Below are 26,498 nucleotides of genomic sequence, written 5' to 3'. Positions count from 1 at the left end.
ATAAGGCACTTCAGATGCATATAATTGTGTCATACAGGGGATGCACTGGGGCAAATCCTGAGCTAGAGTAAGCTGGTGTACCTCAAGTGCAGTTAGTGGTATTTCTGCCTACAAAAATTAAGTTGTGCTGATTTACATCAGCACAGTTTTGGGCCCAGTACGTTATGTAAGGTGTATAGTCTATAGAGTCCTGTTGGCAAAACTTTTGAGTGCATTCACTCTTAGCTTTTTTTTGGCAGAGTGCTCCTTTCTGCTAGCAGGCTTAAATTATTAGTTTTGATCAGAATATGGCTTCTGTTGCCATCTGGCAACCAGCAGAAGGCACAGATAAGGCACTCATTCCTTCAGCCAGGCTCCAGGATCCCTCCTACAGAGGCAAGATCCCTCCTGTCCAGGCTGTACTCTGTAGATGAGTGGCACAGTTGCTGAAGTGGAACTACAAGAAGTGCATGAATGTATATAATATACATGGATGCAGCTGTCACCATTGGATTGTATGTACTTACACCAGTATGAATTGACTCATGTTTTTATGCTAATACTCTCACCCCCTAACAGGAAGCTTTGAATCTCTAGTGGCTGAAATTTAATTAGCAAGTAGTCTTTGCTGGGCTGGAAACTGTAGTCTGTTTCATCAGTGCCATGGCAAGGAAATTTGGTGCCCAAGGCAAAGCCTGCAACGGCAGCCAGCCCTTGACTGCAGCAGCATGGAAGGTCTCCTGGTTTGAAGTGGAAGGGATTCCTTCACCAGAGCCATGCTGAAAAGCTGGTATGGAATTTGCTGCTTGTGCTTTAGAGAGTTGTGACATACAACATGCTTTGTGGCATTTACCTCAGTTTTCTTTAGAATACAGATATTTCCCCTTTATCATGTTCCCAAGTGCTGACTGCTAGTCAGAAGTCTTGGGTGCTTCATTGCACATCACAAATTTTCTAACTACTAATTGAATGCCAGATTGTCAGATGGTAGGGGTGGTTACATTCAAAGCAAGAGCATATGCAAGAAAAAGGATACCTAGTGGTTTGGGCCTTAAGACCTGTCCTTAATTCCTTGTCTTCCTATGTAATCTTGGGAAAGACACTTATTTCCTCTGTACCTCAGTTCCCCATTTTTACAATGGGAGATGATGGTGTTTTCCCATCTCATAGGGGTGATGTGAGGTTAAACACCCCACACCCAAAAGCATTAAGGCTAATGATGCAGCTAATGATTAAGACTCAGATACTATGGTAATAGTACCATACAGGGACCATATAAGTACCTAACATAAAACTTACGTTGTATTCTCCTTGTTTCAATGGACGTTCAGAGTAGCTGCAGTGCAGCACATGGTCACATGGGCAGAACTAGATGGCCTGAGACTTAACGGTGTAACTCGTGCACTGTGCATGCGGTTCTATTCTCTTTACTTTTGTAGAGGGGAATGATACAGTTTTCTGTGGCTTCTGAGAGCATATGCATTGAAATGCCTTTACTGTCAGGTTGTGTAGCTGCATACATAACCTGAAGTCAGGCTAAAAAAAAAAAAAGGAGGTCATGTCACATCTGACAGATCAGGTAATTCCAAGGCATATGACCTTGGGCAATACACCAGATCATCCTCTCTCTTCAGTCTTCTAGAATCAACGTTACACCTGAAAAATGAAATTCTCCTCCTGAGAAGTATTAAATTCTGACAAGGCTGTAAATGTCACATTGTGTTTGTTCCTGCATCTGACCAAGATATACTGCACAGCCTTCCCTCAAGCTTTAGTTCAAAACATTGAAGCAAAAATGAGGTGGTTTGCGGAGAGCAAACATGCCATTTAGAAGATGTACAGGTTGGTAGTTTTCAATGCTAATTTGTGTATGTGCACAATCTCTATCTTTTTGGTAAGATTGATATGCCTCCTTCATGAAATTGCATTTCTAATGGAGCTGGCATGTTGATACTCTTTGTTGGCTAGAATACCAATGATTCTGATGCATTCATTGAATACCTGTACTCTGGGTGTTTTATTTCTTGGCAAACAAGAAGGACATGCTATGTGCTAACTTTGTTGGAAATGGCAATGAATACCTACTGTTACAGGTTACATGACAGAATCACTAGGAACAGCAGTGTTCTTTGGGTCTCTGGATTCCTGAGTTTTAATAGCATGTCTGCCATAGGCTGTGGTCTTGGGGAAAGTTACTCAGTGAGACAGATTCTTCATTGACAAACTTTAAAACATTTTTAAATTGATGTTGCATTAATATCTTAAACAGACTTTTTGTTGGATGTAGATGGGAGATGGGTCAGGGCTCCAATTTTCAATTCCAAGTGTGCTTTTCAGTGGCATAAACACGATATAAATCAACCTAATTAAAGAAACTTAGTAAAATATTAGGCTCTAACCCAGTGATCTTCAACGTTATGTGGTGAAGATCACTTTTCGTAAGTAAAGGGAACCCCAGGATCTCCCCCTGCCCCGAAAATCAACTGGTTGGTGACCACTGCTCTAAATTTTGTCAGGAATGCATTGCAGACCTCCTAAAGTCCACATCAGGTATATTTTTATTTCCTTTTCAAAAGGTAGTGGGCAACAGAGCAGGATTTGGATTGTTTGGCTGACTTGGTTTAACTGCGTGAGATATATATAAAATTTTATAAAATGAAGCATAACTTTTAATTTTTAATTTCCTCATTTTCCAGAAAAAACCTAATTACATTTTTGATTCCTAAAGTCACAAGAACATGATTTTTTTTAAAAGTTGGTGATTTTGTTTCTCTTCCTCCCTTCCTTACTCTCTTCCTCCTCTCCCCCCCCCCCACCTTGGTAAAGTTAATCTTCTGTTTTGTCATTTGTCTTGAGATTAACTAAAAGCATTAAATAAGATAAGTTTGTATGTTGTTTTTGCTTATTTAAAGGTAAAAAATACCTATATGTGTGCTCATGTACATATGTTTCCATGTTTGTCACAGCAAACTCTGTGGTCTGGGCATTTTTCAGCCAGAACATGGACATATAGAAGTGTACAATATGTAAGTTTATTCAAATGTGTAAACCTGTGTTGTTCTGTCATTTAGTTCCTTTTTAAGCCTGTGAAAAGATTTCACCCAAAGGCTGAAATAGTTTAAACTATCTCATTCTGTTTCTTGAAAAGGAAAAAATAAAATAAGATTCAACTGAGTTTGAGAACGATAGAATTGCTGTAGTACGAGTATACCATCGGCTTTTTGCAGAACAGCAGGTCCGACTTGGACAACAGAACCTTTGATTGGAAACAGTGAAGAGACACGAATCTGCTAATCAGTCTGTTTGTGTTTTCAAAGATGAAGATTTTCTATCGGAGAACTATAACCCAGTTCGTTACAAGTCAGATTGGGCCTTTTGATATTCACTTGCAGTTTTTCCTTTAAGTAGATGTGGATATATTTAATGAGAAAATCTTTTTATGAATGCTTGTGGATAATTCTGTTCATTGCTGTTGACTTGTAATAGGCTGCCCTTAAAAAAAAAAAAAAAAAAAAAATCACTCTCAATTTTTTTTCTCCCTAAAAATCCTGAACATACTGTCTGCTCCCTCTTTAATCATTATTCGTTCTTTCTTTACACACTTCCAGTGCCTTTTCTTGTACATTTTTATACTGAGAAAAGCTTTGAGGAAAAATTTTGCCAAATGTTGCTATCCTCTGCAGCTTTTTGGCAAGCTAGTACCACAGTTGTATTGAAAAGGCTGGATTTACAGAGTACAGAAAAGATCGTTCTGCTGTATGCATTCTTGTATACTTTTAATACTTCCTTGCTGTCAACACATCTTGTCCACAAAAGACATGAGTTACTGCAGTTAGACAGGTCACTAAATATACTTGAAAGTTCTTGCCTTTGTTTGTTCTGTCCTGCTATGAAGTTTTACTGTGTCCTGGATCTAGTCGACAGGATCTGGCCTGCTTAAAACCATGTGGGATTTCTTTTGTTTGTTGTTAGTTGAACCACTATATCAAGTACATTTATTGCTCGTTGGAAATAAAGTATTTCTTGCTCATTTACTGCACAGAAAATAATGTGCAATCCTTAATCTTAACTCTATCCTCTTGCATTTGAGTATTTCAGCTCTTACACAGCAGAAGGGCAATCTACCTCTGTGTTACCTGATGCAGATGAGCTCCATTGGCCTCATGGGCCATAAATGTTGGAGGAATTATTTTTGCTTCCAAGAAAATGCTACTCAAGTAACATTTTGGCATGTGTGTGGTGGTTTCTCCTATAGCCAGCAACTGGAATGATGAGTGTGCTCATTTGATTGCTTCATATCCTTTAATGGGTAAGGGATAGGTGATTTCCTGGCTTAACAAGATTTTAAATCAAGGTTCAGGTTTGTGTATTGCCTAAAAACCGTGACAACTTTTGTGAGCCAAGGAGTCTTGTGCTTGTATCACACTATATATGGGAAATGTGTTCTGCTTAGTTCAAATTCAAGAATTGTGGGTTCACCTAAAAATGAATGAAGCTAGCTATTGAGGGAATATGAAATCTGTTTAGAAATCACAGCAATCCTAAAACACATTTAGGAAGTGTACAGCTAAACACCTGCTGCATTTTAATCAGAAGGAAAATGTGTATGTGTACAATCTGTGTATCTGTCTGGACAGTTTGATATAGATATATGGCTGGTAATATGCTTGTGGATCCTTGGGATGAAAGATGATCTGCTAATGTACTGGTAAGTTATTATTATCCAATGGAGCAGCTATTATCCATTTTGCCAAGAGATGACTGTGCTTGGCTTGTGGTTCATTTGTCTTGTCTTAGTGTTCTCATGCCTTGTCAAGCCCTTTCTTCAAATAGGAGGCACAGACATTTCAAATCTACAATACCTGCAGAGGACATTTAAGACATATACAAGAAGAATCTTTCCTCGTTCAGTCATTTTTTGCCTCCAGCTGCTAAGAAATGTAGGGCTTTTTTGGATGCATGCTAATAATACAAGAGAGCAGCTCTTTTTTTGCAGACTACAGACAAATAGGGCTTGTGTTACTCCGGTAGAGCACGCTTGTACTGCTGTATGTCACAACACTCTGCTTATGGGTTAAATAAAAAGATTGAATTAACATAGTGGAAGCTGCGGAGTACAAGAGAGTGACTACTTGGCATTGAACTTTGTTCTCTGGGAAAAATTTTCTTCTGTGCTGACAGGAAGTTGAATAATTGAAAAAGAGTGATCTGGGACACTGGTGAATTTCCTAGGTGTTAATGACTTGGGGCCTGATCCAAAGGGCACTGAAACTGGATCAGGCCCCTCTGAAAGCTTGCAGCTATATAAAATAATGTAGTCACTAATACTCAGTAAATACCTTTCCCCAAGGGCATAGATGCTTTAAAATGTCAAACAAAAGTTTACACCTTTAACAGGTTTACATTTAGGCTCTTTTGTGTTCTGTTGCTTTTGCTGCCCTTCAATCCTCCTTTGTGTTTTTGGTATTGTCATTACATACAGCTTATGTTGGGCCTTTGTAGAATATGAATGACCCAAGAGGAGAGAGCAGATGACATTCTGTCAAGTAAACAAATTGGTGTGAATTACTTGTCCACTTCCAATGCTCTGAGAGAGCACTTCTGACCTCACTAGACCTCTGTGTGTGTTTTTAAACCAAGGTGTTCCCCCTGTAATGGAACAGGGGACCAAGGAACAAGACTGGCCTTCTCAGGATAGATGTCATACTGTGAGCAGCAAGTGTTTGCTTTTAATTAACATTAGTCCAGGTTTACTGATGTTAGGAATTCAAACTTGTTTTCCTGCCGTGAAGAGTAGTTTATTTTGCATTGGCATTCTCTTAGGATGCTCAGAGCTAGCACCATACTCAGCTCATGGAGAGGCATGCAAGAAGAGAAGTTCTTTGGGCCTTTCCCTTTCTTGTGTGCCATAGAAGGGCAGGTTGTAACTCTGCCCAAAGTGTCTTCCCCTGCTGAGCTGTTCATACAGCCTCCAACAAAACTAATGTGCACTTACTTCCCACAGAACAGCATCCCCTGTTTTCTTAAAACATTTTGGGTTAAGTATAGCCTTTCAACATGTACACTAAATGCTAGGCACTTTTAAAGTTACTGTACTTGCCATTGCAGTAGGGGTAGAAGAGGGTAGAAAATATTTCCTCTGTGTTTCAGTGCATGTTGGTTATAACTGTAGTCAGTGACCACTTTTAAACACAGATAAGGAATATAGACTAGGACTAAGAACAAACAGTCAAAAAGCCTGAGGCAGAATCAATTCAATCTTCATAGGTTTCTCCAAGCTGCATAGATTGGACTGATAAGCTGAACTCATGTTCACTTTTCGGTTGGGAAAGGTAGCCAGATGCTTGCAGTGTGCCCTTGTTGCCAAGAAGGCTAATGGCAAACTGGGCTGCATTGGTAGGTGTGCTGCCAGTAGGTCAAGGGAAGCGATTATTCCCCTCTATGCAGCACTGGTGACACCACATCTGGAGCACTGTGTCCAATTTTGCCCCCCTGAAAGAATGTGGATAAATTAGAAGAGTCCAGCAGAGGGCAACAAAATGGTGACGGGACTGACGAACGTGACTTATGAGGAAAGACTGAGGGAACTGGACTTATTTAGTCTGGAGAAGAGAACACTGTGGGGACATTTAATAGCAGCTTTCAACTACCTGAAGAGTGGTTCAAAAGGTGATGGAGCTAGGCTGTTCTCAGTGGTGGCAGATGACAGAACAAGGAGCAACAGTCTCAGGTTGCAGCAAGGGAAGTTTAGGTTACATATTAGGAAGAATTTTCTCACTAGGAGGGTAGTAAAACACTGGATCAGGTTACCCAGAGAGGTGGTGGAAACTCCACCCTTGGAGGTTTTCAAAACCCAGCTAGACAATTCTTTGCCTGGGATGATCTAGTTGGGGATGGTCCTACTTTGAGCAAGGGTTTGGACTAGATGAGCTCCTGAGGTTTGTCTCAGGCCAGAAGGTGGGGGGCACTAGAGCACACCTCCCAGCCTGCTGGCCAACCAAGTGGGGGCCATCTCTAATTAGCACATGCTCCACAATTCAATGCTGTCCCCACATGGGGTGGGGAAGGAGCCCCCCACCAAGGTGCCAGCACCTGCAGCCAGACATCTACCTATGTGAGGGGAGCCCCATGCTTCAAAGGTTTCCCTTACCCCAGCCTGGGGTCCACTGAGCCTTGGTTTCCTATGCCATGGAAGCAGAGAGGGATTTCCCCCATAATCCCTCCCCTACATGCTTGGGCCTTGACGCAGCCCACCCCTACAGGTAGGAAACAGGGAGCAGTCCTCCAGGCTGCAAGCCAGTCCCTGGAGCTGCCCATCTGGGGGGAGACTCACACCTCTGGGGCTTCCCTCGCCATGACCTGGGTCCCTTGGGCTTTGGTATGTTTAACTGCGCAGTGGGGGTGAGGGGGAATCCCTCTTTACTCTGGCTGTAGGGTGGGCTAGGGCTCAGGGGGTCTGTTCCTCTGCAGGGCTGACAGGTGCAGGCAGCACATAATCTGGGGAGCAGAGACTTTGCTGCCTCAACTCTGTGACAGCAGGGGTGAGACCAGCTCGGTGCTGGGCTGGAGCAGCAGAGTACGAGCTGTGTTCCAGTGGGCTGTCCTGTGAGGTGGGGCTCATGGGGGATGCACAGCATCCTTGGATGCTGGAGGACTGTATGGTCACTTGTCAGGAGGGGATCTGGAACAGAACATTGTTAGACTGGCCTAACCTAAAATGATTCAATCTGATACTATATCCATCCAAGTCTATCTTAAACTCGGTTTAGCCATTTTGAAAATAGTCTATATTCTCTCAACTTCTGTTTGCTTACAGGTTTAGACCGGTTTCCTATCACTTATACCAGTTTATGCGTAACTTCTGTCCCTGGCCTAGAAAGGCAAAGCAAGCAAGCACACATTGTAGACAGGAGGGGAAGAGATGAACATTGAAAATGCTGTAAAAATGATAGAGCTCTCCTACTTCTGACTTGTAATTCTTTCTACTATAAAATCACTTAGCAGTCATGACACAGCAGAATTTTTCTTTTTAGGAGCTGTAAAGCTGGCAGCATTTGGATGGTTATCACTAAAAACATATCTCATATGTGGCTTGATGAAATTCCTGTACAGAGAAAACCCAGACAGTTGTTACTATGATAGTCCCCCTGGAAAGTGTCTGTGTGCTAGATTGTTTGCTTAACTGAAGAGGATGGTTAAAACAGGCTGTGGGTAGCTCGGAATATGGGGAGAAGCACTGTTAGATTTGATTGTTCACCTTGGCAACAACTCATAGATGCATATTATTGTATTACTTGAACTCTTAGGAACAGTAGTCATGGAGCTGAACTGGAGAAACAAATGGGGTGCATCTACACATGCCATGTTTAAGCAGGCCTAGTGTAAAATCGCCATTTTTAAGGTACATTAACAGCACATGTCTACATGTGCACACCCTTACTGCAGCTTAAAAATGATGATTTAAGGCTGTGAGCCTAAATTTAATACCTGCATAAAGCAGGTATCAAATTTAAGCGTAAATAGCTAAGTTGCATTAGCACACATTTAGATACGCTAATGCGTATTAACGCGGTATGCATCAGCAGATACACATTGCGTTAATGTGCATTAGCACAGTTGCACATGCACTAAAGCAACTTAGCTATTTGTGCCTAAATTTAATGTGCATTAGTGCGTCCATGTGTAGACAAGCACCTAAATTGCCTTAATGCACCTTAAGCAAAAGCACATTAAGTTTTGGTGTGTATAAGTACACAGGTAGACACACCCTTGGACCCCTTTATTTATAAAATATACCCCTTTAGGTTTACTTTACTTGCTGTACTGTACTGTACTGCTCACTGTATATGTGAAATAGTGGAGGGCTGAGAATGTGGCAACATTTCATCAGAATGTGGCAAAATACTGTGGCAGAATTTCACAAAGTGTGCTACTTACTGGCTTGTATCCCTGAATTTTTGTTTTTCCTAAGAATCTTAATGGAACAGGCTGTTTTGATAAAATTGCACTTGCAAGAACCATACTTGCCATCTATTACTTAGTGCCTTTGTGGGTTTAAGTTGGGGGGAAAGAGGGGGAGGGACCAAGAGAAAAAACTTCAAAACTTATGAATACCCAGCCACAAAAATACCTTGAAAAAGCATTGTGGTCTCAGTCCTATAAACAGAATGCATTGGGCAGCCCCCTCTGCCCACGCAGTGGTTCCATGCAGGTATGGGTTGGAGTTTACATAGTTCTGGGGCCTAAGTTTGCAAAGTGGACCCTCAAAGTGGTACAGTCAAAATTTAAGGTGCAACCATCACTGTTTGCATAAGCACTATAATGTAGTACTCGTTTATGCAATCACATCCTGTCTCTCATCCAAACCCTACCCCACCGATTGGACTGTGTGGCTTAATAAGGTAGCTGCTTGTGTGTGTTTTTATCCTTGCTCTTCATCAAAGGAATTTCTGTCTCTCTCTCTACACACTGTGTTCATTGCCCATCATTAACCCTGTGTACTGACGAGATCAATGTGCCTCAGACTAGTAAAAGCTAGGATCAAGTTAATTAACTTTACTGGATTTATTCCAGTTTTACCCTCTGGCAATTATAGTTTGACCAAAATAAGGTTCAGACACTGAACAAGACATAGGATTCCATGCGTAGGCAGTATTCTTCACTCACATCAAATCTTCTCTAACACACAGAAACTGATTTATGCCTTGTAGTAGGTTTTTTAAAATCCTTTCCAAAATATGTTGCTTGCTAAAACTCTGGATGTTCCTTTCATCCATATAAAAGTCTAGTCCCTTTTTGCAGGGCACCAAGTCCTTGGCCTCAACAGTGTCCAGGTAGTGAGTTCTATAACCTAATTTGTGTTTGTGAAAAAGTACTTCCTTATCAGGAAAAGTCTGAGGAGAAGCCAAGAGCCTAGGATCCAGGAGTAAATTAAGGTGCATTGGCTTTTTGTGTTTCCAGTTCTTCATGCTCTGTTGCCATCAGTACCTTTGAAATAGAAATGTCAATCCTGTGTGAGCACATGTTGGTTCCCTTCCCAATGAGAGCTGTTGTGCTGGGTGTTTTGCTGTCAACCACAAGGCAAAAGGGAAAGAAGCTCATTTTGACTGGAAAGAGAGGAAGGCTGCATAATTTATATATAACCATCTCTCTAGTTAATGGTCTTGTGTAAGCTAATTTTTCTTACTAATTCAATAAACTGCTAGGATGTCAAGTCTTGTTGGTTGGAAGGATAAGCTAGGTTCTTTTTGGTTTTCTATCAGAGTCAGAATTCCATCATTTTGCATGGTTTGTCCCAATGAAGGCAGAGAGAGGTGCTAGCAAAAGTCTCATTGTGTTGTAGTAATTTATACAGATGTGTGGAGTGACAGGTGGTTACTAAATTGGACATTTTGTTGACCCCTGATTTTTAGAGTGATGCATGGATTTTTGTTTCTCCACTGAATTTTACATATTTTAATTTAGCCATTCAAGCAGATGAAAGTCTAAGTACCTGTTCCCTGAGACCAGTGGAGATTGCAGATGAGATCGTGCAGATGGTAATATCACTTGCTCCTGGAGATTTACAGTGCAGAAAGGTGTTCTCTGCTAGACTTAGAAAATAGGGGAACATGCCTTTTCCAAGTTGTGTACGTATACCAAGAAAAAGAGTTCATTAAAAAGGTTAAAGGAGGGTTAGCTCATTTAGTATAACACTACTTTCATCTCAAGGGTGGTTAAGCTAAAAGTTGTTTCAGTCTTCATTAGGCACACTGAATTTAGATACTAGTCATACGGGTGTAGATTTAATCTCTAGTCGCAAAAGAAGTCAATGCCAGACTTAGAGGGGAAAATAGCCAGGGCCAAATATTTAGAGGAACCACAATTTTACTCTCTGCAAAACCATTCATATTCTTACTACATAATTGAATCTCTCCTAAAAATGTTATTTTATTGTAATAGTATGATTATTCAACACCCTCTAAAATGATATTATTTCTGCTTGTTTCCATGATTCCTTCATTCAATTTTTTGTTTCTCTGTCTCTCTGCTTTTTCCTGACTGTTTACTCTACCTATATTTGTAATACTTTTTAAAGGGTTGCTTCAGGAAAAAGAATATTAAGAATTGATTTCATAACATTCATGGTGCTAAGTAACTGCTTTTTAAAAAAACTTTTGTCGGAACCCAGGGCAGCCGGCCAGCAGCTCTCCCTGACTCCCACCCGGGCAGATAAGGGTCCGGGGCCTTAGAAGGCCGTTAGGCAGGTACTTGTGACGCTTGGAGTGGAATTAATTAGGCAGACGCTTATCGGTTGCAAAGCAAGATTATTTACTCACGCCGTCAAGGTGGTGAATAGCGGAGGTCAGAGATACTTGGTTAGTTACAGCTTAAGGTTCGAAAGTCGGTCTGCATGAAAGTCTTTGGTTGGGCAGATAAACAGAGAAAAAAATCGGGCCGGCAGGTCGTTGATTTACGTCTGATAAGGTCGAGACGGGGGAGACTGACAAGCGATCAATTTGTCAGTTATTCTCACGCATACGTTCAGAGGTTTTTCAGGTGTGTGTGCGGAGGTCTCCCGTTCTTCACGGAAGTGAAGATGGGTTTTATTTGTGTAATAGCCAATTGCTTTTCGCCACGTCATAAATTTAATTAGAATCGCCAATTATCTAGCGGTCTTCGCTAGGGTGTTATCTCACAGGGTTATTCCCTGTTTTCTCTGACCAGTTATAATGATTTATGTACAGCACAGAAGGCTAAGTTTCATTTCATGTTAGTGTCGCAGTTATAAATCTCTTTTTGACATGCGCAGCAAAAAAAAAAGCAGTTACTATCTTTATTGTTAACCCTTAGTTAACCTAGTGCAGAAAAAAACTGTTTTGAATGGTTTTACTTGTTTGTGACATGGGCACTACTTAATTTGGTTGTGACACCTTTTATGTTCCCTGCCGGCTGCATTTCACATTGTGCCATGGCCTTCCTAATTTTATCCCTGCATGCTCTCTTATACTTTTCCATAGTATTATGATCAAGTTTCCACTTTTTATAGGATTCCTTTTTGAGTCTCAAATCATCAAAGAGATTGTTGTCTCTTCCATCACATCTGGATAGCTTGCTCCTTTACCTTTAAGATGGCCTTCTTAAAATAATGCTAACTCTTCTGGACACCTTTCCCTTTCAACTTTTTCTCTTAGGGGACCCTGCCCACCAGTCCCTCGAGTCTGTTAAAGTCCAGTGTCCTTATCTTGCTTCTTGCTTTCTTCCTTCCTCCCTCCCCTTAACATGTCATGGTCATTGTCACCAAGTTACCTTTTCACCTTCACATTCTCAACCAATCCCTCCCTGTTTGTGAGCAGCAAGTCAAGAAGTTTTCCCCCCAACTTGGCCTCGCTACCTTCTGTGTCAAAAGTTTTCCCCAATATACTCCAAGAATTTTCTGGACTGCCTGTGTACTGCTTTGTTTCCCTCCCAGTAATTAAACTCCCCAGGAACAATCAAGTCCTGCGATTTGGAAGCTTCTGTTAGCTGCTTAAAGAAGGCCTTGTCCACCTCCTCCTCCTCCTTTTTTGGAGGCCAGTAGCAGATGCCCACTATGATTTTTTCCCTATCTTCTCCCCTCTGATTTCTGCCCAGAAGCTTTACACAGGCTTACCTTCCACTTTGTACTGCAATTCAAAACATATGTACATGGCCTTCTATATACAGGACAGCGCCTTCTCCGCCTGCCCCACTCACCTATTCTTCCTGAACAAGGTGTACCCATTCATGACAGCACTCAGATCATGTGACCTATCTCACCATGTCTCTGTAATCTGAATTACCGTATATCAATAATTCTGTACTTGTACTAGGATCTTTAATTCTTCCTGTTTGTTCCTTATACTTCTCCCATTAGTATATAAACATTTTGTTAGCAGTAGGGTATGTTAGTCATAGATCAAAGTGATCAGCTCTACTGCTGGAGTATCCCATGCTGTTTGGTAGTGGTATATCGGTATTCAGCCTTTAAAGAATTCTTGAAGTTGCTTTAAATTATTTTTTGGGCATAGCATTGTCCTTAGTAGTCCTGTAGCCTAGAGCAGACGGAATGATAGTATGAAGCCATTTTCACTTATTTATTCTCCTCAGCTGAATGGAGAACATTGGTACAGCTAGAGGGGCCCAAACTCTATCAAATAGTAGGTTAATGGACAGTTGAAGCTATTCATTTTTTAACCATTGAACTTTTTCTTGGGTGTTAAGAAGAACAGGGAAAGAAATGGTACCTAGCATCTTGTCCAACGACAGTTAGCAGAGGACTTAGCTAAGGATGGACAGCAGTCCTCTAAACTAATAGAATGTGAGGGCACATATAAATTTTAGGGAATGTAATGCAATTACATTCCCTAAAATGTATTAATCGAGTCTGCTGGAGCATGTTAATTAATGTGCTCCAGCAGCCTCTGTGTTGCATCTATTCAGTGTCCCTGCACTTCAGAATGGTGGTTGGGGTTCTTGAACTAAAGCTCATCGCACAAGCTTTAGTTCAAGTGACCCTGCCACCATTTTGAAGCATGGGACCCTGAATAAATGTGATGCATAAATAAATACTGAAGCATATGTATAGATGCCCTAAGCAAGTACATGAAACAGTTTAAATTACCTCAGGTCAGTGAAAAAGGAGTCCATGTTTTGAAAAATTGAATGGATCTGTTGCTTCTGTTGCCGTGCAGCTGGAGCAAATCTGAATTCTCCATTTCAGATTCCTGTGCAACCTATACTAGACAATATACTCGATGAAACAAGAATGCTTCAAAATGCTGGTTTGGTGATGGACCATCTATGATCTGTAATACACCAGCATACTCCAGTAATTATTCAAGTGCTGTTATTTATAAAACCAGTGTACTTGTTAATGGCACTACTTGTATGGTGTTGATTTCATACTTGTTGTTATTGCTTGTTGTGGGGTGGTGATGATTCATAAGTTCTAAGGGAATAAAAGAGTGGAAGTAGGGAAAATAAAATTTTGTTTGACTATCTCAGTTACCATGCCAACTATCTATTTGTTTTCTGATGCCATTCTTTGTTCTGCTTGGAACTTGAGTTACCATGCTAGCTCAATGCCTGTTTCTAAATGTTGTTTTTTTCCTGTGCTTTGTGTGACAGGATTATGAAGTGCAGAGGACCATGAAAATTGTAAGGCTTATTTTAGTCGGAGTTTAGAGGGAGGAGAGTTTCATTTGTTGAATTAGAAATCTAAATAGTATCTGCAATGAATGGTTGTAATCTTCTGCCACTAGATGGTGTAGTTAGTAAAAATATTCACCTACTTGGAAGGCTTCAAAATGAACAGCAAATGAATTTTGGATTGAGTGCTTTTGCATGGTTTAAAGAACTGACCTTTTGCTTTTGAGACAAATGTATCAGTTCAATTGGTTTTGAAAGGAACATTAATTTGCCGGTCCCAGGTTACAAAACCACCCTGTACTGTTGTAATTTTGCTAACCTAGTAATCTCTACTGTCAGAGCGTTGGAAAAATAGCAACTTACAAATTGTCCTTCTGCAGCGCTCAAACAAAACAACCCCCAAATATTGTCCCAGCCTTGTAGTTTTCAAGAATTGCTGACATTTGCTGTTGGTTTACAGTGCTCTACTTCCTTTTATGATGAATTTGAATCCTGGTCTGGGTCCTGTACCTTCTATGGCACCTGCCCTCCAAGCTTGAGGGAGCGCATCAAGATGTCCTCAGAGCATTTGCATTTCAGGATTGAGAAAACATTGTAATGTTTCTATTAAATGGTCCCATTCCATCAGTGTTTTCTAGAATATAAGGAACTCTGTGAAGCACTGATAAGACCTCTCAGCTGTTTTGAAATAATGAAAGCTGCTGCTGTTCCAAAGAAAATGCTTAGAATATAGCAAGCATAAGTAATACTTATATGTCTGAGTTTTGCATAGAACCTGAGACCATGGCTATGAGGTATGAATGTCACTGGATACATACTCAAATAATAGAACTGTTAATTATTTTTATATAAGTAAGAGAGGGAAGGATTTCTTGCCTTTGACTACCTGTACCAGTCTTTTCTAAAGTAGATGACAGAAGGATGGTGAAGGGCTAATGGAGGAACCCATACAAAGTTAAAATAAAAGAGAAACTAACAAGAACTTTTTCCTGGACAGTGTGGACTTATTTTAATTGCCTCTCATGTTACCAAAGAATTGGGAGCAAATTACTAACTCTGGTGTATTTTTGAGTAAAAAAATTGAACGGGGGCCCAGGTTTTCACTTTCTTGAGAGTTTGCTTGCTTCAGTCCAAATACCTGGGCCTATGTTTTTAAAAAAAACCTTGGGGCGGGCAGAGGGAGGTTCTTCAATTATTGATTTCCCAGGTTCTGAGATTTCTTCTAAAGAAACCTAATTTTTCAAAAATACAGACCAACCAACCTTTTAAAAAAGCAGATCTGTTCTTTAAAGTGCCCTAGTTTGGGCACCCCAAAACTAAGCCACTCAATATAATTAGTAATTCATGAACAGTTAGGTCAAGCTTGAAAGAAACTGATTTAATGATCTAGAGTCTTCCACTCCAGATTTGAAGGAAGTTGGCTTTGTGTAGATAAGTTTAATCCTGGTTTTTGGAGTCTTTGGATGGAACTATTTTATTTTTCTGAGCTTTCTATCATCCCTATCTTCCTTTCCCTGCCTTTTCCCTGAGGCATCATTTTGACCATATCCAATTAAAACATTGCTTTATTTCAGATGGAGTAATGGACCAAATTCTGCTGTCATTTACGTGTGTGTAAGTTGATCTTGGAACTCTTAGAACCCAAGCCTGGTCCTCTGGAAGTCAGTTTGACAGTCTCTCCCTATTTGCCACTCATTCAGCAAGTGCATCCTTTCAAGATGACTTCTCGGGGATGCCAGTTGCTGCCATGTTATTGATTAAACAGGCCAAACCTGATGAGGTTTTTCTGTGTCTTCTAGAAGGGGTGCTATTTGTTAAAATCTTTAGGCAGTGGTATACTCCTTGCACAGAAGAGCTAAAATGATGAATTCTTTTTTTATTCCTCTGAAGTGCTAACTCCTCCCACTTAATTAGTGGGCTCATAGATTAGATTGTAAAACTTACATTTCATGTCTTTGCTATCCATTACTTGGTTATTTGGGTAAGTGGGGATTGAAGGTCATTTTCCAGTGTTAAATTTATTAGAAAAGAGATGTATGTGACACCCTTTTATGACACAAGGGTTTTTTTTGTTGTTGTTTCTGCTCTTACTGCAAAATACTTATTTTTGAATATGAAAAGCCCTTTCAGCTCTCCACAAGAAGTAGCTGCATTATTAAGCTCACACAGTTCTTTTAATTGGGTAATTAGCAATGAAATGACAGCAAGTGCTAGGAAATAAGGAGTGAAAAAAATAACCCATTCACTAGTCTAATCTGATCCATCACTTACTGCAATAATCCTTTAAATTCCCTCCTATGTGATCTCATTTCTTTATCATCAGTACTATAATTCTGTCCCTATCAATTCAGGCTAACAGATCTGTCCCAGGTAAGTAGTTTTCACACTGCAGAACGTTGCCACTATGAGTACTCAATCGTCCATGTCAGCTATTAGGTGCTGGTGATGGCCTTCTCTGAGCAGCCTTTTGGAGACAGCTATTTCATTTGGCTCACATTGCTCAACTATCATTCTGGGTTTTTTCCAAAAAGAATAGAAAATAATAAAAATTACCTCTTGATGCTATTTAGTATCAGCATAGGCAATTCACTGTCTCCCTGCAGAGTATGTGGGTCAAAATCAAGTCCTTGCAATAGAATGATTTGATAAATCGGTACTCAAAACATACAAATTGTGGCCTGCCACTGATGGCATCCTTCATTTATCAATCTTCCATTACATATTGCCACATGTTTGGAAAAGCTCTAAAGATGTGCTACTTCAGAACTCATCACTTTAAGATGAGAAAGAGAAGGGCAAACCACAATATTTGCTTTGGTGTAGCACATTCTATCGCTTTCGCACAGCCTGCTGTATTAATAAAATGATTAATTGCTCAAGCTTAGAGAGAGGACTTTTTTCAGAGAGCCTCCTTTATCTGATGAAAGCTAAATGTATTGGGAAAGGAAGTTAAATACATTGGGTCTAGTTTATAAAATGGTTTATATGGCTTAGACCTACAAAGATTTTTTTTTTTTTTTTTAAAGGAAGAATTTTGCAAGAGGGGAGATGTACTGGAAAAAAGAAGGCCCATACTCATGAAGGCAAAGTGCTGGAAAGACCCAAGATGAATTTTAAATGAACTTAGAACAGCACTTTTTTATGGATTGTTAGGAATTTTATAGTGACTAATGGGTTTTACAACAAATATTTGTAAAGCAACTTGGCTGCTTTGCAGGATCAAAGAGCTATTAAGCAAAGATAAGCTAATTATATTTAATATTGAGCAGTTATTAGACAGTGCTGTCTGCCAGTGGAAGGTGTTACTTCAGGATGCGTGAGGAGATAACCTGATTTGTATCCTCTTACATTGACCTAAATGTCAACCTACTTTAATTGAAGCTAGGGGAGCCATTTGGTAGAACCTTGACATCAAATAACCCTCATTGCAGGAAAGGCTATAGGAGAGGAGTCTCCAAGTAAAAATCTTCAGGGAGCCTGTTTCACTTTGTCTTGTTGTGGGATAAGGTTTGTGATGCCCGTCCACAACTCCAACAGATTCCTAGGGTTTCTTGAGTGGCTAGGACAAGGGTGGGCAAAATACAGCCTGCCAATTGATTGCATCTAACCAGTGGCTTCCTGCACAGGGCACTCTTTAGGGGGGCAGGCTCCTGCCTGCATCCACCCTGCATCCTGTGATGGCTCTGGCCCCAGCCAGCTTGTACAGCTTTCTGCGGCTGTCTGGGAACTTCTTGGCTCCCTCTACCTTTAGTGGCAGCTCCTCCTCCTGCCCCTGCTGTGCTGCTCCAGGCACCTCCTACCCACTTGGCTGCCTGCAGGTGGCTACTCATTGTGTTGGGTGGGGAGAGTTGGGTGGAAGGCATCTGAGAGCTGGAGCCCTGAATGCTGGGGCAGGAGCTGCCCACCTGCAGCATCCTTGCCATCTGGCTGAGCATTAGATAGTTTCCCTGTGCTACCTGCTGCCCAGAGTGATGCAGCAGGGGCAAGAGGAGGCGGATCTGTTGGAGGTGTGTGGGTGTGTGTGTGTGTGTGGGGGTGGGGGGAACCAAGCAGTACCTGGGCAGATACAGCCCCACCATGAAGCTGTGCACACTGACTGGGGGCTGCGGTGGTGCCATCAGTGGGTGTGGGGCAGGTGTGGGTGGGAGCATGACCCAGGCTGCCCCAGGCAAGAACAGCTTGGCTCCATGTAGAGCACGGTGGGGGCACCTGTGGGAAGGACGGGAATGTGTGGACCGCACCTGCATTGGACTGCCCAGGCAAGCTCTGCTGCATGCATTCCCTGTCCCAGCCCCCCTCCCTCTACCTCCAGCCAGCTCCGGGGACCTACCACATGGGCAGCCCCTGCATACCCATGCGCCCCCCCGCCATGCACCTGCCCCCACACACCCACCCCACTATTCATGTTTTTCCCACTGGCAATTCCTTTTAATGGAAAGGCTTAGCAAAAAAAGAAAAAAAAATCACTGATTAATTGTTAGTTGATTAGATAATGAGATATATTTTATTCCTGGCAGAAACATTGACAAGAACAAATAAACTTGAGTTTTCAGTTAAAAAAAACCCTAAAAGTGTTCTTGGAAATTCTGCTACCCTACCTCATTCAGATTTTAATTCAGGTGTGCTCCCTGATTGAACTACAGCTTCTGAAACTGGCTTTCATTGCTCTTCATATTCTGATAAAACAATTTCAGTAAATGAGTAGGTTAATGCAACCGAAGCATTTGAAGGCTGGAAATCTGTGCAGGAAGGATAATTTGAAACAGAGGTGAAGAACAGTCTCTCTTCTCTCTGCCCTTAAAATAACTCTAATATTAGGTTTAATCCTTGAACCCAAAAAGGGTATAAGTGTTACACCCTCCTCCCCACAAGGCTTTTCCTTTGCCCTAGCCTTCAAAGCAAGATTTAGTGGTTACATATGTAACCTGGGTACACTCAAGGGTATGCCGTATTCTCAGCTGAATGGGATGGGTAGGCAGGAGGGGGTGCTGTTAGAGGGATGCCAGAATTGCAAGCGGATCCCTCTTTCCTCTATAGAGTTAGCCCAAGCCCAAAGTTCTTAACTATATACAATTTATTAAGTTATAATATACATAAACATAAAACTAAATGTCATATACATATATTTACACAGTGAACACTAGCCAATAACCAAGGTCAAACCCTAAATAACACTATTTACAATATCACAATACAACATTTCGATTACAAAACATAAGGTGCAAACATGAACAATCTTAATAACATTTATCCCTTAATATAGTCCCTGACCCAGGGCAAGAGAGAGTCCTCCTTCCAGTGGGGTTTCTTGGGGGGTGTCCAGGCAGCACCACGGCCCCTCCACTTAGGGCCTTCACTAGGTGGGGGACTGCTCACCCAGCCCCTTCTCTGGGTTAGCCCGCCCCAAATGTCTTTCCCTTGTGGGACCCAAGGGCCCAATGACTCGCATCCTCTCAGGTGGTGGTGGTCAGGGCGCAGTTCAGTACTGTCTCCTCTGCTGGAGCGCCTCTTCAGGCCTCTCCCATGCTGCTGGGTTCCTCCCCATCCTGTGCCCTGGTCTGGGCACCGAGGGCTCATCTCCTCTCAGCCGCTGGGTCCTGGGCCTCACGCTGCAGCAGTACCATTTCCCCATGCCCTGGCTCGGCACTGAGGGCTCTCTTAGCACAGGCCAGGCCTTTCAGGCTCCGGCCAGCTGTCCTCATGCTGGGTGGTTAACCCAAGCAGCCTCCACTGCTCCCTGGCTCCCAAGTCTTGGGTCTGTACACCGCCCTGTGCACCATGGGACCTGGCCGCCTGCCAGAAGATGGGGCCTGAGCCACCTCGCTGCGGCCCCCAATGCTCTGCCAGGGTTGCAGGTTCAAGCCGCTGCTTGTGGCTCTCAAAGCCTGGGCCCCGTGCATGAAACCATGCACTGTGAAGGGCCCAAGCAGCCTTACACTGCTCCTAGGGCTGGGTCTCTGCGCACTGTCCCTGTGTGCCGTCAACAGTCTGAGTGGTCTCGCACCACTCCCAAGGCTGCTTCTCCAGTGGCAGCTGCAGGAGCCTTGGGCCTATTGCCCACTGAGGGAGAGCTCCCCAGCTTTTCTTGGCTCTGCTCTTCTTGAGTCCCTCACTGCATTTGACCATCATGCTGGGCATGCAGCTCCTTTTATACACTCCAGGGCTCTGCCCCTGAAGTCTTCTGTACCTGACAGTTTACAGTCTTCAGTCAGGTCCGGGGGAGCTCTTCTCCCCCTCCCCTCAGGAAAGAGGCATGCCTTTATTTCTCCTGCTGCCTCCTGATTGGTGGATGGGCTCCACCAATCAAAACAGCAGGATCTCAAGCATGGGACTCAACCCAAGCTGTGAAAGGTGAACCTGCTACACATATTTTCTTAGTTCTACCAAAGGCATTGATGCATGTAACAGAGGACCACCCACAGCCCCTGTTCCAAAAAGAAAGAAGAGCTAGGAATTTACTTACCTGGGTGCAGAGCCGTCTCGCTGCATTCTTGTTTAGGCAGCAGTGGAGACCCCATTGGGAAGGCAAAGGGATTCCCCGGCCTGCATGAGGCTCGCCGCAGGAGCCGATATTGATCGGCTGAGGAGCCAGAAGTTTCAGTTAAAAGGCAGTTGGATGCTATGTCCCCAGGAAGGGGAGTTTGAAAGAGTAGGAGAAAGCTGCTGTGTGTTCGTGTGTAGGCATGAATGAAGGCAAGAGTCTCAAGAGGCTCTGAGTAATGGGAAGCACAAAGTGAACTAACTTCAATCTGTCCCAGGTGGGGTCAGGGTTAGGGGAGGTGGAGGCTAGAACACCTACTTTCCAGTACTGCATCATCTGATTGTTGACCTCCCTATTTTCTTTTGTTATTTCTTTCCTAACAAAGTGTAGGTTTTGTATGTGAGGAGGAAGAGCAGGATAGTGCTGGAAGAGGAAGACACCAGGTAGAGGCGTCCACCCACATTACACATTACACTTGGTATGTTATATTTAGATTATAGGAAGCATAACTGTGTTTTAGGAGGTTTTCTGAGCAGTTGCACGTTAACACCTAATACAATCTAAATATAGATTATAATATTGCACTGGAGTCTTGAACCAGCTCCCATGTGGTCCCATGGCCGAGATCCAAAAAGCAGCTGACTTTTCAGGTCTCATCCCTGGGACAATGGGAAACCAGTTCAAGACTCCTGTGCGGTCCCAGGATTGAGACCCACACTCAGTGGATTGTAGACCAGAGGCCTGAGGCTTCAGTTGATCATATTTTGGAAAGTTCCCATGTTAAGGGAACACATTAGTTAATACAGCTGGGAGATACTTCTCCCTTAACAAGACATCACTTTACTGTGATACAAGAGCACTTAGCATGTATTATCCTACTTGAACGTTCCAATGCTAGTGTTTTAAATGCAGTTAACAAGTGCTATATGTAATGTGTAACAGCCCTGTTGAGACAGTTATTCTCAACCAGGGTGCCATGCAGTCCTTTTAAGATACCATGGGGTGCCACGTTAGTACTGTTAAGTGTGCAAACACCAGCATATGAGTTCCAAGATAAACTTAGAAGTTCAAATAGGAATCCATAACATCAAAACATTCTGTCCTGTTGCCTTCCTGAAAACTTTGCAACATAAGAATTGCTGTAATATTTTTCTGTAGTCAAAAAACAAGTGAAAGCTAAGAGCTGGCCTTTTCTGTGGGGTGCCTTGAGTTTAACAAGGTTGAAAATGATTGTATTAGGAGGAAACTACTGCTGTTTATACTCTAGTCAATGACTATGTAATGTAGTACTAGTAAGAAGGTTTGCTTAGGAAGATTCAGGCTATTGCACACGTTGAAAGATTGCATACAAAACTTACACAATTTTTTTAAGAGTTTGTAAGTAGAGCATCTTACTACTGTGTCACACTAATGAATTCCTATCTAATCTTACAAAAGGTTTTTGTACATACAGATGCATCGGAGTCCCTATATAGCAAGGGTTGTCAACCGGGTGTATGCATACCCCTGGGAGTACTTGGACTGTTCCTAGGGGATATGTGTGGGTGGGGGGGAGAGGGTGGAGTGCCACCACTTCCCAGGAGCTGGGCCAGGGTGGGGCGATGGCAGCAGCACCCCTCTGTGGGGTGAGAGCTCGCACGCAGTGGCTGCCACTGCCACACACCAGCCCAGTGAGCTTCCCCATCCTGCAGACGGGCACTGCTGCCCTCACCCCAGCCCAGTGTGCTTCCCTGCCCTGCCCCTGCTCCTGGAAGGTGGTGGTGCTCCATCCCTTCCTGTCCACATGCTGTCCCTACCTCCCTGCTCCATGTCTGGCCGCACACTACCCCCCCCCCCCCCCCGCTTAGTGTTTGGCCGCTGGGGGTACTTAGACTAAAAAAGGTTGCAAACCCCTGCTATATAGTCTACATACATACATTACTATATTTTCAGGTCCATAAAAAGAGTGCGGATACAGATGTCCTGAATCGCATGCAAGCCAGTACCTTAGAATTTATCAGGTGGTAAAGGTGTGGCTAGTACCCTTGCCACATGTGCACTACATTAGGAGAGGGAAATGTCCAGAATTTTATGACAAGACAAGACTGCTTTAGCACCAGGAGATATAAACAGTGATTGAAGGGGTATACTACTCACTGATTCTGCACGTTTGATGGCACTAAATTGAAAAGGGAAACAAGTTACAATGCAGACTCATCCAATTCTGCCTGTTCTCACTTTTTTTGTGTTTAGTGCTGTATTTTGTTCTCTGATCAATTCAACCCAGACACTTCTGGGTAGAGCTGAAATAGCTGATGCTGAATTTCATAGTGTGGGGAATTACTTCTTTCCATACCATCAGGAATCCCCTTTGCAGGATAGTGGGTGAGGACTGGGTTATCAGGGAGCTCCAAGACTAGCAGACTTTGCAGGGATTGACCTGTATGAACCTGAGATTTACCAAATTCTGCAAGATTAGTCTTATACCTACCACATTACACCTTTCCAAGTTTGCAAGAAGATTACTTTTCTCCAGCAATTTAGGACTATTGAAAAACCAAGGAAACTTCACACACAAATATTCTCCTTCAAATTTAGGGAGAACATGTATTGATGTTCAAGAGCCAGAGCTTTTAAAAGGGCTCTCTCTTAGCTCCCTCTTACAATAGCAGGAAAGCTGTGTGCTGAAAGCTTCTAAACATCTGGCCCCTTTGCCTTTCTCTGTAAAGTCTGCCCCCAAATCTTGGTGCCATGCACTTTTGAAAATTGGCATACCATACGCTAATATAAAAAAATGTTAATTAGCCAACTGATCAAATCTCAGAAACCAAGCAAATTCAGAGTTAAAGTTGCTTTTTTGTAAGTAAAGCAAGCATATTTGAGTGTGTTTAGACCTGTGGGGAAAATTGACTGGAAAATTAAATGATCACAGCTGCTGTTTTATTGCTTTCTATGTTGAAAAACTGCAGAGATTATCCCTTGATAAATCTTTGCAAAGCATCAGACAGAAGTTTATATAATCTCAGTACTAACAGAAGTGCTTTCCTGTTCCTCTTTATGGAATATAAATGCTTTAAACAATTGTGATTCTGAGTTTGTGCTTTCAGAGAGAACCAGTAACTTCCATAGTAACTTCATTCTGACCAGATATAAAATAGCATTGAAGAGGTTATGGCTGCCTGAGAAGATAGATTCTGTTCCACTGAAGTGTTGCAAGCAGAGCGGGGTAAAACAGCTTGGTTAGTGAATTAACTGATGAATGATTTTCAAGGAGATAAAACTACACATGAATTTACATATGAAAAATAGTAGTTTCAAAACTGTTCTAAATTTTAAAAGAAAAAGGACCAGTAAGCATTTGCCTTTCAAGTCAATTCCTAGCTTCTTGGAGAAACATGGCATGCCCCCTGGCGTGCACGTGTGTGTGTGTGTGTGTGTGTGTGTGTGTGTGAGAGAGAGAGAGAGCAATTCCTAGCTTCTTGGAGAAACATGGCATGCCCCCTGGTGGGGGTGTGTGTGTGTGTGTGTGAGAGAGAGAGAGAGAGAACTTGTTTTTAAATTTTGGATTCTATTTTTCTCCTTCCTTCCTGATCTATCTCCCCTTCTGGGTGCTGTCAAAATAGCTGGAGTTAAGCAAATGATGAATATTTAATGTCAGGAGCCGAACAGGAGCCATCAAAAAGTGGACTGACCAGAAACAATCTTTTTTTAGGGTTTTTTTTTTGTTTGTTTCTCTGAAAACATGTTTAACTGAAAACAAATACTTTTTTCCAATAAGATGGAGGTGGGGAAAGAAATTGAATTGTCCCTTTTTTGGGTACTAATTTCAATTCATTTTTTGCCATAATTTCTTTTTAAATGCCACTTGACTGATGCCAAGGTGGAGTATAAACCTAGAAGGAAGGGGAGGTCATTATAATACAAAGCTTGGCATGAGTTTGCACTGGTAACACTTGTTTCCAATGTGTTTACTGGCAAACTATATTTCTTTACCATCTGAAAAGGAAAGTAGGAACTTTTAAAATTGGCTTTCTTGTTCTGGAATTCCTTTATTTTCATTTGATGTCTTACAGAACAGTAATCACATGCATAACCCCCAAATCACCCCAAAAAGCACACACAAAAAAGAAAGCCCCATATGTTTCAAGAACAAACCCAGCCCCCTTCAGATTTTTTATCTTTGTTGACCAATCACAGCAGAAAGGTCAAAACAACCTTGTAAAATGACAGTGTAGAGGGTATTGCAGTCTACAAAAAACCCAGCTGGAAAGCTACCGTTGTGACATATCCCTTCCTGATATTATCTCACTGTCAGCAGAATTGTCATTGTTATGCCATATCTCTCAGATAGCAAGGCAGTTGTGAGCTTTGCTGGTTGGCCCATTGTCATGGTCAAAGAGCTGTTGCTTCATGGATGTCCTTTGATGCCTAAGACTTTATGTAGTTTGATCTCTTTGAGAGTAAGGTTGTACAAATATCTCCTGTGACACATTTGTACTTCTCAGCTACATGAAGTGCTTTGTCTTGCTCACTTCATAGATCTGTATAGGAAACATGAGGAACCCTGAATGCACTTTACTGACTGTTTTGTACTGGGAACAGTAATAGCACTGCCACCAACAAAAAAATAAAAGATCCTTTTAAGCATCCAGAATTTGGCTTTTTATCTGAAGTACTCAAACCTCTTGGACCTGCACAACTGAACTGCAATTTTCATCAGAACAGGCTGTCTCCTGTGATATCTTGTGCTCCTTCTTTCGAGCCAAACTGGAAACATCACATATAAATAGCCTACTTTGGAACTTCTGTCTCTACTGTTTGGAAATTCTCAGATGTCTATAAACATGCAAAATATTAAAGCAGCTATTCAAATGAAAGTTGAATTTAATTACTAGGCACAGGTTCAGTCAGGATTTAGGCTTCCTTTCTAGAGACAGAACAATGCAGTGTTGCTTTGCACATGGACAAATTGAATGTTTTACTCCCATGTTGGAAGCTTTCAGATGAAATCTTAGTAGGTTCCCATTGAATTTTGTTAGAAAATGAATTATCCGCATAAAATTCCTAATATTAGAAATATTTAGGACTTTTTCCCCCAAAGAAACTTTAAATCATACTTGTATTTGCACTGTTTTACGAAAAACCTTTGGTCAATTTTTGAGCATTAGAAGGGGCACATATAGCTAAACAGAGATTGGTCTCTGCATACAGATTAGATCTATATACTAGCACTAGCACTTTATCATCTCCCTATTCTGCTGCTATTATCAATAAGTGTAAATGTCAATCGAGTTCTGTGAACCTAAAAAGAGAGGACATTTCTTGGAAAATATGGTCCTTTACTGCTGAAAAATATTTTAATTTTGAAAACTGCCTCAGAGCTACTGAGGGCGGGAAGCATTGTGAGATCTAGTTGTCGGCACCGGACCTAGTCCCAGTCCCAGTGGAGTCACCAGTTGTTGGCATTGGATTTATGACCCAGATACCTTGCTTGAATGTCAGATGTCAGCAGCCTTGGAGGTTGAGGGTCAAGCCCTCCCCTAGCCCCTCCCCGCCCCCCCTCCACAGGGTGTGCGAGACAGGCCAGTAGTGTGCCCTTTGTCCATGATGGCCTCAGGTTCCCTCCACTCCCCTGCTTTGGTTCTCCTCCTCATGACTCTTCATTTCTGGGTACCATTGATTGGTTTCCCTGTGGTAGATACTGTCCACATTCTGTTCTGTGAGCATATTCCTTTGTTACAACAAACCATCACATGCATATATCTTAATTTGGTCATTTACCAAATATATCTCAATTTGGGCATGCTTGGCCTCCTAATTTGGTCCATCCACCAAAACTGGAAATTTCAGGGGCTTTGCAGCTGGGAACTGTGACCTGGCACCAATGCAGCAAACCTATCTTTGTTATGGA

At 42.1% G+C, this 26,498-nt stretch overlaps 1 long non-coding RNA gene across 1 annotated transcript in view; it reads left to right on the top strand.

The window, feature by feature from the left end:
* Window positions 1-26,498, top strand: part of LOC109283873 (uncharacterized) — a 109,233-nt gene that overhangs the window by 59,495 nt on the left and 23,240 nt on the right. The window lies entirely within an intron of this gene.

The sequence above is a fragment of the Alligator mississippiensis genome, chromosome 3 (assembly GCF_030867095.1).
Source record: "Alligator mississippiensis isolate rAllMis1 chromosome 3, rAllMis1, whole genome shotgun sequence".
Classification (NCBI taxonomy): Eukaryota; Metazoa; Chordata; order Crocodylia; family Alligatoridae; genus Alligator; species Alligator mississippiensis.
Note: the sequence above shows the minus strand (reverse complement) of the source record. Positions and strands in the feature narration are given on the sequence as shown.